The sequence below is a fragment of the Mustela nigripes genome, chromosome 10 (assembly GCF_022355385.1).
Source record: "Mustela nigripes isolate SB6536 chromosome 10, MUSNIG.SB6536, whole genome shotgun sequence".
Classification (NCBI taxonomy): Eukaryota; Metazoa; Chordata; class Mammalia; order Carnivora; family Mustelidae; genus Mustela; species Mustela nigripes.
The window spans coordinates 20,335,700-20,348,657 of NC_081566.1; the positions used below are offsets into that span (position 1 = coordinate 20,335,700).

The 12,958-nt window shown below is 49.9% G+C and overlaps 1 pseudogene; it reads right to left on the minus strand.

The window, feature by feature from the left end:
- Window positions 1–948: 948 nt before the first annotated feature.
- LOC132025969 (serine/threonine-protein kinase PLK1-like) lies at window positions 949–9,777 on the minus strand (annotated as a pseudogene).
- Window positions 9,778–12,958: the final 3,181 nt, after the last annotated feature.

A 12,958-nucleotide genomic window follows, 5' to 3' on the forward strand; every position in this document is an offset into this window, starting at 1 on the left:
GCTGGGCATGGGCTCCGAAGCTTGCCCGCCATCGCGCAGGCGCAGTGGGACAGGCTGGCCGGCCCCTGGGGGCAGGGGTACCCCTGGGCGGGGGGCGCTCAGGTGGTGCCTAAGAAAGTCCCACTTCTCGTCGAGGTGGGTCATGGCTGCCGTGAGTGGGAACAGGGTGAGTCCGGCCTGGCCCTGGAAGCTGATGAGCAAAGAGCCAGACTGAGGCGCACGACGGTGAACTAGCCGGTGGGGCAGATCCCAGGGCGCGATCTCGGGGTCTAGGTCTTCGCCCCCATGGTTTCAGAAACCCTTAAAGTGGGGGATCTTCTTCATCGAGGAGTTGAGACGGGAGCCCACGGCGAGGGAGGACTCTGTGTCCTCGTGCTCTACGTTCTCCAGGCTGTCATTGTCCTTGCAGAGCATGAGTCATGTAACCGAAACACACCCCCACACTGTGGTCACACGGTTGATGTCCCAGGCTGTTCTTGTCCAAGGAGTCCCCTACCTTGCTGCCTCAGAAGATGGGGATGCAGGATCCTCAGCCTTGTCCTGCCTCACCAGTCCCTGCTCCGAGGTCTTGGAGGCATTAACGCCCTGTCACAGCATGTCCCCAAGGGGGCTGTCTACCACCCCACTGGTCTCCTGGACCTCTGATTCCTCTTTCCCTGGGGGCTGAAGCTGGGGGTTCTTGTCTTTACTGAGGATTATGAGAGGCTTCTGGCTGCTGGGGTCCAGGCTGCTGGGAACCATGGAAAAACCTCATGGAATGGTGAGGCAGGTAGGGGACAAGGGCAGGGATGTGGCTAGAAGTAAAGAACTTGTCGTTGAACAGCTCATGTGTCTGACAGGCAGTGGGATTTCGTCCAAAGCATCTTGTGAACTTGGGAGGCGGCCATGGGGTTGATGTGCTTGGAATACACCATTCATTCTTCCTAGGTGTCTTTGAGGCAAGACATCTCAAAAGGTGGTTTGCCCACTGACGAAGTACACATGACTCACGCATTCCGAACCGTGCCCTCTTGCTAGGCACTTCTGGAGCTCTGTTATTAGGGGCTTCTTCCTCTCTTTGTTATACTCAACTTTGGTTGCCAATCAGAATCCCCTGGTTCCTCCTCCAGATTCTCACCAAGTAAGAGTTAGCCCAGCTTGAGGTCCCAGGGATGACCCCAGTTTCAAGACACGTCCTGGCATCCAAGGAGGTAGTAGCAGCCCCAGGCTTGGCCAGTGCATTCCTCCCCAGAGATCTCCAGCAGCAGAGCTCCAACATGAAATCACTGTACTCGAAGTCCATGGCATTGTCATTGGGCGAGGCTGCGGTGAACGCCCATCTCCTTGGATGCCTTCTCCATCTTCTGGTACAGCTTGAGTAGCAGCGACATACACAAGATCTTGCCCACAAAACTTTCTTGGTATCTGAGACCTAGATTTCAAAGCACTTGATGAAGACACTCTTTCCCAGAAAGCAACACCTGCAGATAGCACTGCCGGCTGCAAGGGTCCACTAGGACCTCATGGATCTCCTTCATGGGGGCTGGGCTGTGACCGGAGCTTCAGGAGCTGAAACTTCTGGGACCCTGGTTTTCCCAGGGTTGACTGGGGCTGGCTTTCCTGCAGTCACCACCACTCGTCCTGTTCTAAGAGTTGCTCAGTGCACCTAGTAGCATCTGAAGGGGACTTGGCATTGCTCCATTGCTTCCTGATTTGAATGCAGGGCTAGGAACATTACAAAAGCCTCTTTTCTTTTTTTCTTTCTTCTTCTCCTCCTCCTCCTCCTCTTCCTCCCCCTCCCCTTCCTCCCCCTCCTCCTCCTCCTCCTCCTCCTCTTCCTCTTCCTCCTTCTCCTTCTGTTTCTTCTTCTTTGTCTACAACTAGGGAGTGACTCAGGTCCTACAGATGCTCTAAGCTGTCCCACTCTGTGCCCTGTACCCTGCTTCCTGAGGCCCCTAGTTCTGGGAATGGGCTTATTTCCTGGGACAGAGGAGAAGTGGAGGCAAGCATTGGGGAGGGAAGGTGACTTTATCAGATTAACTGGTAAAAATGCTCAGGCTCCCAGCTTCTGTGAGCAAGACGACCCAGCCTCCTGTGTACCCAGCGGTTTCCAGGCTGGTGGGGGTTGTTTTTCCTCCAAACTCCTGGCGAGCCCTGCATCTCACCCGAGGGCTGTGGTTCGGGAATGTTTTGACTTGAAACATTCAAGCCAGTGGTGGTAGTTGGAGTTGTGAGACCCTTCTGTGCTGAAAGGAGAGATGAATGGTCCATTTAGAACCTGCTAACAATTCGCGGTATAAAGAACAGGCAACAATTCTGCTGCTGAAATTCAACTTTCTGAGGGTACCACTCCCAGGGGAGCTGGCTGTGTGGCCAACATGGCCCCAACTCTGGATTTTCCATCTGAAAGACCACCCTTGCCGGTGGTAGGAACGCTTCCAGAAGATTGTGCCTCTGCCTCAGCTTTTTCTGGGCCTCTCTTCAACCATCTCCCAGAATACTCTCTTCCTGGGGCCTGTGGTGTTCTTGGGCTATGAGTAAGAGGACTTTTCCAAAACCACATGAACTTTGCTCTGGACAAACAAAGAAGGGTGGCTGTTTGGAAATGCCTAAAACAGCTTCTCTTGGGCCAAAGTTGTGAGGTTTTACCTCACATCATAGACACAGAGTTCACCTGGAGGAGGAAACTGGTTTTCCTCTCAGGACAAAATGGTGGCCCCTGCAGCCTTGGGTACATTCCCAGGTGTTTCTGTCACCAGAGCGAGGCTTCATTTCATTGCATCCCAGGATCAGAAGAGAAGGTGAGAAGCATGGGCTCTAAACACTCAGCCAAGAGAAAATTGGGCAGTTTACTGAAACGCCAAAGCTTCTTTCAAAAATCAATGGCAATTAGGAATGGTATTCCTCTAATTTGTTGAAAGGAATTTCTATATAGGTACAAGTAATCTCAATCAAAATCCTGGTAGATTTTGTTTAGAAATTCACAACCCTATTACAAAATTTATATAGAAATGCAAGGGATCTAGAATAAGGAAACAATTTTGAAAAAAGAACAAAGGTATTTTTTAACTAATACTACCCGATTTGAAGACTTAATGTAAAGCTACAAAAATAGACAGTGTGGTCCTGAACACACAGAGTACAGACACACAAGTACAAACAGATAGATCAATGGAACAGAATACGAGTTCAGCAGTGGTCCACACATATATGGTTAATAAGCTGTGCTGGTATAATTGGACATTCAAGCGCATAAAATGAACTTTGCCCTTCCTGCAAACCACACCCAAGAATGAACTTGAAATGGATCATAGTTACTAAATGTAAGAACTAAAATTATAAAGCTTCTGAAAGAAAACTGAAGGATAAAACCTTTACAGCTTTGGATTAAATAAAGATGTTTAGGGGCACCTGGGTGGCTCAGTCATTAAGCGTCTGCCTTTGGCTTAGGTCGTGATCCCAGGGTCCTGGGATGGAGCCCCACATCAGGCTCTCTGCTCGGCAGGGAGCCTGCCTCCCCGTCTCTCTCTGCCTGCCTCTCTGCCTACTTGTGATTTCTGTCAAATAAGTAAATAAAATCTTTTTTAAAAAAAAGTACAGGGGCGCCTGGGTGGCTCAGTGGATTAAGCCGCTGCCTTCGGCTCAGGTCATGATCTCAGTGTCCTGGGATCAAGCCCCACATCGGGCTCTTTGCTCAGCGGGAGCCTGCTTCTCTCTCTCTCTCTCTCTGCCTGACTCTCCGCCGACTTGTGATCTCTCTGTCAAATAAATAAATAAAATCTTTAAAAAAAAAAAAAGTACAGACTGTGATAAATGTGTGTAAAGTACATATAATCTGATAAAGATGAATGTAATATATGTGCACATTTGATAACTATGCTCAACGTCATTAGTCATTAGGAAAATACAAGTTAAAACTGCAATGAAAAACCACTACATATCCACCAGAATGGCTAAAACTAAATTTTAAAAGTGGACAATACCAAGTGTTAGCAAGAGTGCGGAACAACTGGAACCTCCACACATCGCCCCTGGGGGTACAAAAATGGTAGGGGGCACACTTTGCAGAATTTCATAAAGATAAGCATCCACTTATCATTTCCTTCAACAATCCCATTCTTAGGTATTTTACCCAAGAGAAAGAAAAGCATATGCCCACAAAAAGACTTGCACTGTTTTTTCCTTTTAAGATTTATTTTTTAATTTGAGAGGGAGAACATGCCAGGGGAGGGGCAGAGGGAAGGAGAGAGAGAGAATCCTTAAGCAGACTCCCCGCTGAGCATGGGGCCCAACATGGGGCTTGATCCCAGGACTCTGAGATCATGACCTGAGCCGAAATCAGGGGTCAGCTCCTTAACTGATGCAGCCAACCAGGGGCTCCAGGACTTGCACTTTTAATGTTCACTGGAGCTCTGTTCCTAATCACTGGAAAGTAGAAAGCACTCCAATGTGCAGCAAACAGCAGACGGTTTCACATAATGCAAGATATCCGTACACTGGATACTACTTGGCTGACTACTGATATAGGCAGCAACGCTGATAAACTAGTGATTGAAAGAAGTAGCACCCTGGGGTGAGTGTCAGGCCTGTTTGACACCCAGAGCCCACACTACTGCCACCCTCCAGCCCACTGGCCCCAATTCCACTACCCCATAGACTGCAACACTTAGGGAATTAGGAATGGCTCCCTCTCCTCCTTGAACAATCTGTACTTTTTCTCAGTAATGCTGAATTGATTTGAATAATTACAGTAACAAGATTTCAGGATGCAGGAGAGACCTACTGTAAATACTCAGGACAAAGTAATGTTGATTTTTATAAATGGAGAATGTGATCATAATAATTGATCCTTCCCCCACCCATCATGCCCTGAATTTTTGTGAGCTCAGGACCCAGTGACAGGTGCCAGGGATGCCAAGGGGCACCTCCCAGACCTTGCTTCCAATCACGTCTTACAGGACCTATTGCAATGAATGCTTTCTTAGCCGAGACGTTCACTCATCCCACAAATACTTATCGAGCACCTACGATAAAACCAAAAGTCAAATTTGAAAATGTTTTCTCTACAACAGACTTATTGTCAGAGCCTAGATCGTGTTGAACTTTGACCCATGAGAACAAATAATTAAGAGTTTTGTTGTTTGTTAATTTTGTTTTCTGAACCCACTTTTTTTTCCTCCATTCTGTTTACAAGAGGAAGGGGACAAAAACCCCGAATGGAGGGGCCTGCTGTTCAGAAACAGAGAAGGCCTCCCTTACACATGGGGATCTCCCCAAGGGCAGAAACTGACATGCCCTTGCTGGATTCCGGGGTCTTAGCAAATAATGAATTTTTGGGTAAATGTTCATTGAGCTTCACTAAATTTTAAAGGATTCAACTGCTCAGGCTGAAAAGCAACCAGTCCCCAGGAAGTGACTAGACACACTTCTTAAATTAAGCTTCAGGAAAAGTCAGGTGAGTTGCATTTGCTCTAAGGGAAGTCATGTGCTCGGCCACGGTAAGGACCAGAGTGGCTCCGGCAGAAAAGGCTGAAACTGGAGCCTGAAGACAGGGTAGGTAGGGGACCACGGACCGAAACCTGAAAATGAAAAAGCAGAGACATTTTTGTAGAGGATCGAGGGGGCTTTGGGTTTGACAGGACAGTGCTTGTCCGTAGAGAGACCTCCAGCCAGCAGCCTGGAGGTTGGGGAAGAGCCACCCGACAAGGGATGGTCAAGGTCACCTTGAGCACTCAGCCTCACCCCTCGGTCCACTTCCCACCGCACCTCACCCCACCACTAACCGGCAGGTTTGCTGGTGTTACCTTTTAACTATTTCTTGACTTTTCCCTGCCTGCCTGTCTCCCACGTACAACTCGGGGCCCTCATAAGCTCTCCCTTCTCTCAGGTCTCCCCTGCCAGTCTCCACCCCCTTAAATGCACCCTTCACATCAGCACCAGAGTCGTTCATCTGAAACAAAATTCCTAGCGTCTCCCTTTCCCGCTTAAAACTTCCTGAACGCCTGTCCCCATCTCGTTCTCAACACTCGGCACAAGCACCCTCTCCTCCAGAACACGGTCCCTGACGCCCCCACGATGAGCTGGGTGACCGTGACCCCCGTGCACTCAGAGCACACGGTGCAGCCTGCCTGACCGCACTGAGTGGCAAGTACCGAGTGGCCGCTCTCCAGTACTCAGCCACACCTGGGCATCTCCATGCTCCGCCCCCGTGGGGTGCCCGGCACACACAGGTATTTGGCCGTCTTGGGAAGGAGGAAGAAGGGGGGGGAAAGAGGCTGAGGGGCGCCTGCTTAGCTCAGTCGGTTGAGAGTCTGACTCTTGGTTTTGGCTCAGGTCATGATCTCAGGGTTGCGGGATCGAGCCCCACATCAGGCCCCACACTCAGTGCGGAGTCCGCTCGAGATTCTCTCCTCTCCCTTCTCCCTTCCCCTCAGTTCTTCCCATGGCTTGTGCTCTCTGTCTCTCTCTCTAAAATAAATGGATAAAATTGTAAAAAACTTAAAAAAAGAAAGAAAGAAAGAAGAAAGGAAGAAGAAAGAAAGAGGGCCAGATACAAATCTTGAAAACTGTCTATGTAGAGTAAGCAATCAGCCAAGGTTCCCACATCTGACCAGACGGGGCCCTGTCTGCTGCTGAGGCAGGACCCATGGGAACTCCTAGCTCTGCCAGCGCCTCGCTGGTGGACACTGGTCAGGCTGCCTCACGTCTCTGGGCCTCCGTCTTCTCACTGAGATTAGGGGTTGGTCCAGATGAACTCCACAGCCTTCCCAGCTCTCATTCCAGGGGCACTACAGGTCCAGCCCCTCTCAGCACCCAGGAACCCCCAGCATTGGCCCTGCCTGTGCCCCCCACCGTCCAGTCCCTGGACCTCCCTCATTCAAAGCTGGCAAGAAACCATGACAGCCTCTTTAGATAATGGTGACAGTCACAGCCTGGCCCATGGACTCCCCCAACAGCCTTTGCTTGGGATTAAACTCTGCTTCTCTTCAGAGATTACACAGCTGTTCGAAGAGACTGGGCTTACTTCTCATAAACTGCTGAGTCCAGAGGCCATGCCTTTGAACATTCTTTATTGTCTTCTTTAAAGCCTCATTAAATTCCTCTTTCCCCTCACTGTTGGAGAGGAGGCCACCAGAGCTCAGGGAGGCACAGTCCTCCTCCCACAGCAGCTACCCACCCCCCTAACTGGGCGGCATCCTCAATGAATAAGGAAGCACTGCTGGGCGCAGACCAGGCACTGAGGTGCCCCTTGGCCCCCTACCGGTGAAGAGAGGAATTGAAGGACACAGTCTCTCCCCAAGTTCCTTGGAGACTTGTAGGAAACACAGGTAAGAGCTATTGAGGAGGATGGTGATAAAAGGAGTACACACCCTGATCTTAAATTAGTTCTATCTTTTATCTCCCAATGCTATACAAGTTCCACAAGGACGGAGACCTTGTCTTGTGTGCTCACCACTGGATTACCTGCGTGCTGGGATCCGCGCATTCAAGAGGAATCTGTTGAATGAAAGCGTGTTATGTTCCTTGTCATATCCCCAGCTCTTAGAGCAAAACTTGGCTTAATAAGTTCTTGCTAAAAGAATGAATGAATAAGTGAGGGAGAACAGGGCAGGTCTTTGAAGGATGAGTAGGAGTTAATGAGCCAAAGAACATAAAAAGAGAGGGGCAGGTGGGGGGGGCAGGCTCAGTGGGTAGCGCATGCAGTTCTAGATTTCAGGGTCATGAGTTTGAGCCCCACACTGGGCATAGGGTTTACACTAAAAAAAAAAAAATTAGGGTCACCTGGGTGGCTCAGAGGGTTAAGCCTCTGCCTTGGGCACAGGTCATGATCTCAGGGTCTTGGGATCGAGTCCCACATCGGGCTCTGTGCTCAGCGGGGAGCCTGTTTTCCCCTCTCTCTCTGCCTGCCTCTCTGCCTACTTGTGATCTCTTTCTGTCAAATAAATAAATAAAATCTTTTTTAAAATTTTTAAATAAAAATTGATAAAGCAAAGGGACAGGAGATTTCAAGGGCACAGAGGATGACATTTACAAAAGCAAATGAAACCTGGACTTCCAGCGTATAGAGACTTGTTGAAGTGGCTCAATATTTATCTGAAAATGATTTTAACTAAAGTGTGATAGAAAAGTGGTAGAAGACCAGCTAGTTTTTCTCATTTCTTTACCTTCTACCACCAAAGTATCTGCTTGAGATCGTTAACAGTCACAGAGCCCTGGGTTTTTCCACTATATTAATCACAATTTTTTTGCCTGCAAGTGACAGAAATTTAATTCAAGCTAGCTCAAGCAAAAGAACTAGCAAGTGTAGGGTTCTTTCATTCTATGTGTGTATGTATCTATCTTTCTGCCTGTCTGCCTATCAGCTCTCTAACCTTGGATCTTCTCCCTTCCAGATAGAGTAGTCCCATTCTCTTCTATCTCAAATAGCTTCCTGTGTGCAGGGAGAGAGACGTGTTCATGACCTCAGCAGCTCTGGAACCACCTATATAAAAATTCCAAGAAGAGACTCGATGGGTTTATTTGAGTCGTATGCTCACCCCAGACCAGCCCCTTAACTGGGCTGGCAGGCATCATGTGCCCTCCCGTACTGGACAGTACCATGACCAATAGACCCAGGAGAAGGAGAGGAATGTTACCCCAATGCTGGGTAAGATCAGTCCATGGCCTGCCAGATGTCAGGCAGCCAGCCAGCTGCCATGTGTGGACCCCTGGCAGTCAGGGCCTCATTCAGCATGGGAGAAAGTAAACTCTGAATATGGCCTCGTTTGTGGCTGACTGTAACTTCTTCTCTGGGCCTTAGTTTCTCCCTCTGTAGAATGAGTATGTTGAGCTATAGCTATCCTCAAAGGTCCCTTCCAAATATGATGTTCTGAGATGTTTATTTACGTTTAAAGTCTTGCTCACTTCACTTGGATACTGGCAATGGCTGGTTTTTGCTGGCTTAACTCATGAGGTAGGTTTGGATGTTTTATCTTTGCTGTTCTCAGTCATTTCAAAAATACTAGATCTATTGTTCAGCAGAGGAATCTAATCTTTTTCCCAAAGCACATTTTTCGTCTCCTTCAGAATGTTGGTTATTTGAATCATCACCTCAGGAAGAATGAGATATTTGGTGGTGAAGGGCTTTCAAGTGACCCCAATTTATAATGCTGGGGCCCCAAACTTGTATGATTTTCTAATTGACGCTGGGAGCTGCAGGAAAGGAAATCATTGCTCCTTCATGTTCTGTGGGACCCATTTGACCTTCGTGTTATTTGGGGAATCTTCCAAAGGGGGTTCTCTGAGCCTGGAAGCTTCGCTGCTCCATATTCATTGAGCTCCATGATGAGGCGCAGGGAAATGTCGATCGCGGATGCACCAGCCCTTCACTGGTCCCAAACCCTGTTCCTCTTCCGAGCCCGTCCACTTGTCCCTCCCCTGTCTCCAACAGTCCTGGGCCAGAGCCCGGCACAGAGAAGGAGAATGGGCTCACAGTCAACTGCTAGTTGGGAAAGCTTGAATTCAAAACCCAAGACGTCTGACTTCTGGTCTCCCCGTTCTCTTTCAACACCATCATCCCCTGCCTCCTCTTCACCTCCAACCACGTTCAGAGCCTCCTCGTCCAGGGGCCTAAAACCAAGCCCAAGCCTTCCTTACCGTTAGTTCCCAAAGCCTCCTTCGTGACACCATGACCTTGACCACCAGCCACTCCAGGCCTTTCAATTTTGCTTCCCGCAGCCTCCTGAGTTGGCACTCTGGCTTCTGTGCACCTGCTCTTATTTTCAGAGAAAGTTCTTGCCTTAACTCAAGCCTGATCATCGGACTCCCTGAGGGAGCCTCTAACACAGCCGGGCCTTTGTCTGATGGTGGAGGCTGACTCCCCTCATGTGTATCTGCTCTCTGTCTGAGCCAACCACCACCCCCCCCCCCCCCCCCCCCCCCCCCCCCCCCCCCCCCCCCCCCCCCGCCGCAGCCTCCTCTCCCGCACACAATGGAAGACCTGTGTGTTTCTCTCACCACCATGAGGCTGTTACAGCGGCTGCCGGGGGTGGCTGCCAACCCTGGGGGCTGCGGAAACCTTCGCAGCCTGACTCCCGTTGCTGACAAGGTCAGCAGTTGGGTTGACCCTGGGTCACAGGCCTACATCCAGCGAGACCACTGGGAAGAGGAGACCGGACTTTTCCCAGAACTTCCCCCTCACATCCAGAAGAAGCAGCCTGTTCCTCAGAGATCCCAGCTTTCTTCAACCATCTCGAGAGGGAGAGGCCACCCTCTGATATCAGAGGCCTGACATCAACACCAAAAATTTTCTGACGGGAAGAATCCCCAATTGTCCTTTTCATCATTTTCCCAATGAATCTAATACAAGCCGCTCCACCCTGCCATCCATCCATTTTCGTCTATTCTTTCATTCATAAAAATATTTACTAGAGGGGCACCTGGGTGGCTCAGTGGGTTAAAGCCTCAGCCTTCAGCTCAGGTCATGGTCCCAGGATCCTAGGATCAAGTCCTGCGTCGGGCTCTCTGCTCAGCGGGGAGCCTGCTTCCCTTCCTCTCTCTCTGCCTGCCTCTCTGCCTACTTGTGATCTCTGTCTGTCAAATAAATAAATAAAATCTTAAAAAATATATATATTTACTGGCCTCTTCCTGGATAACTGATGAAGCCGACTACCTTTTCAGAGCTCTCCTGTTCCCCAGGCCTCAAAGCCCCCGTAAATGCTTCCTCAAACAAACACCACAGTCCTCCTAGCATTGCTATTTTAATTCCGTTGTGGAGCAGAACCTTCTAACCCTTGCTGTACCCGCTGTCCCCAGCACTCAGGCCTTCCCAGGCTTCCTGTGGTTCCTGTCAGCGCTGCTCCGGGCTGGGAGGGAAACACCCAGAGTCAGAGTTTCTTATTCTCCAGACCCCGGGATCCATCCTTTCCGACAGGACACCTCTGCCCTCGCTCGTCAGGTACCTCATTGGCAGCCCAGTCTGTCTGTGTCCTGCTACTCTGGCCTTCTCAGCTGGATAACCGGATCCATCCTCCCCGCAAAGCACCACAGTCATGCCTCGTGCGGACTCTAATGTGCATTCATGTCTGCTGCTCGGAGGGTTTTTTTCAGTCATTTAACAAACATTTGTTGAGCACCTGCCATATTCCAATGACTCCGCAAGGCCGCGGAGGCTCGAACAAAATATAAATGCGGTCTGGGCAGAAAGATAACATGGGCCAGGAAAGCAGTAAGGGGACTGGCACTGGCTGGGGAGTGTTTGTTTCACAGCAGCGCTGAGCTGGGCCCTGGAGGGGTCTGTCAGGAAAGGTAACCAGAATAAAAACTCCCTTGCCGCCGCCCCTCCCCGTACAGTGTCTGTTCTCGTCCCGGAGCTGAGAATGTTTGCTTTGAGTCTGCCACTCCTCCACCAGCTCAAACACCCGCCCCTCCCACCTTCCTCCTTCCTCCTCCATTGTGAGCTGTTTGTCCCTGTGTGGAACGCAAATCCCCAACTAAATGAGAAATTCCAGCAGGGCAGGACCGGCTGTCTCCGAGCCCAGCCCAGCCCCATGATCCACACTGCACTGGTCCACAGGATGCGTTGTAAATGTTCAAATTAGGCATTCCGGCAGAGCCCCTCCGTGTTACAGCGGGATGAGATGAAGGTGGTGGCCCTCCTAAAGGTGACATTTCCCCACCAATCGGAGGACGCGCACCAGTGGAACTGGTGGCCACTTTCTGGCCTGGACCTTAACAATACCTCTCGTGCTCTCATCCACGCCCTCTTCCCTCTTCTGGCGAACACCCAGATGTGGCTGCAGCCCTGCCTTGACCGTGACTTGCAAGAGAAATTAACATCCTGGTTCCTTAAGTCACTGCAGTGTTGGCTCCCCTTGTTAGAGAGAGCTGACTAGCTTTACCCCAACTGATGCACCTGCCAGCATGTCAGCTTCCAGTTGCCAAGGTCGGGAGGCTGGGTGGGGGAAGGATCAATTATTATGATCACATCCTCCATCCGCAGGAGCTAAGTCCCACTTTGCCACAGTTGCAAAGCTGCGCCAGGGAGGCTGAGAGCCAATATCTCGCAGGACCTTTACACTCTTGCTTTTCCGACCCTTCCCTCTTCTCCAGGAGCTGCCTGAGGCTTGCGGACAGGTGTGTTCTCAGAAATATGGAGCCTCCAAGTAGAGCGTGACTGAAGGATACAATTCCTGACGATCCCCAGGCTTGACTCTTCTCTCAAGAGTTTTTGCTGTTTTAAAACCCAAACCCAGGGGCGTCTGGGTGGCTCAGTGGGTTAAAGCCTCTGCCTTCGGCTCTGGTCCTGATCCCAGGGTCCTGGGATCCAGTCACGCATTGAGCTCTCTGCTCAGCGGGGACCCTGCTTCCCTTCCTCTCTCTCTGCCTGCCTCTTGGCCTACCTGTGATCTCTGTCTGTCAAATAAAAAAATAAAATCTTTAAAAAAAAATAAAAATGAAAAATAAAAAAAACCTAAACCCAGTCATCTCAACCCTGATTTAGGACCTGGATCAGACCCAACACCTCCCACCAAAAACAAATATCCTATAATGTCCCCTTTGTGTTCCTGAAATTAAATTAGTATTACCCACTGACACACGATTCTGAAAGGCAATATCATGCCCTAATGGAAATATCAAGGAGAAATAAAATGAGGGTCGCTTGTGATAACAGCCTGGAGCAGAGCCCCCTCACCCCATCCCCTCCAGCCCCCTCGAATCTGACAGCTGCGAATGCAGACTGATACAACTGTGGGATTCTGGAAGCTCACGGCCACAAGCGGCATTGCCATCAGGGATCTGATCTTTTTGAAAGGTGAACAACTCTTGGGAATGTTCCCCCCACCTCCAAATCCAGTCTTTCCTTGATTTCCACAACAGTCGCCTTCCTGGAAAACTCTGTGCATTTGAAAATGTGCAACAAATACTTTATGAGTAAAACAGAGTTCCGTTTTAGGCTCAAACACGTTCTCCCCTCCGCCACACAAAACAGGCACCCAGC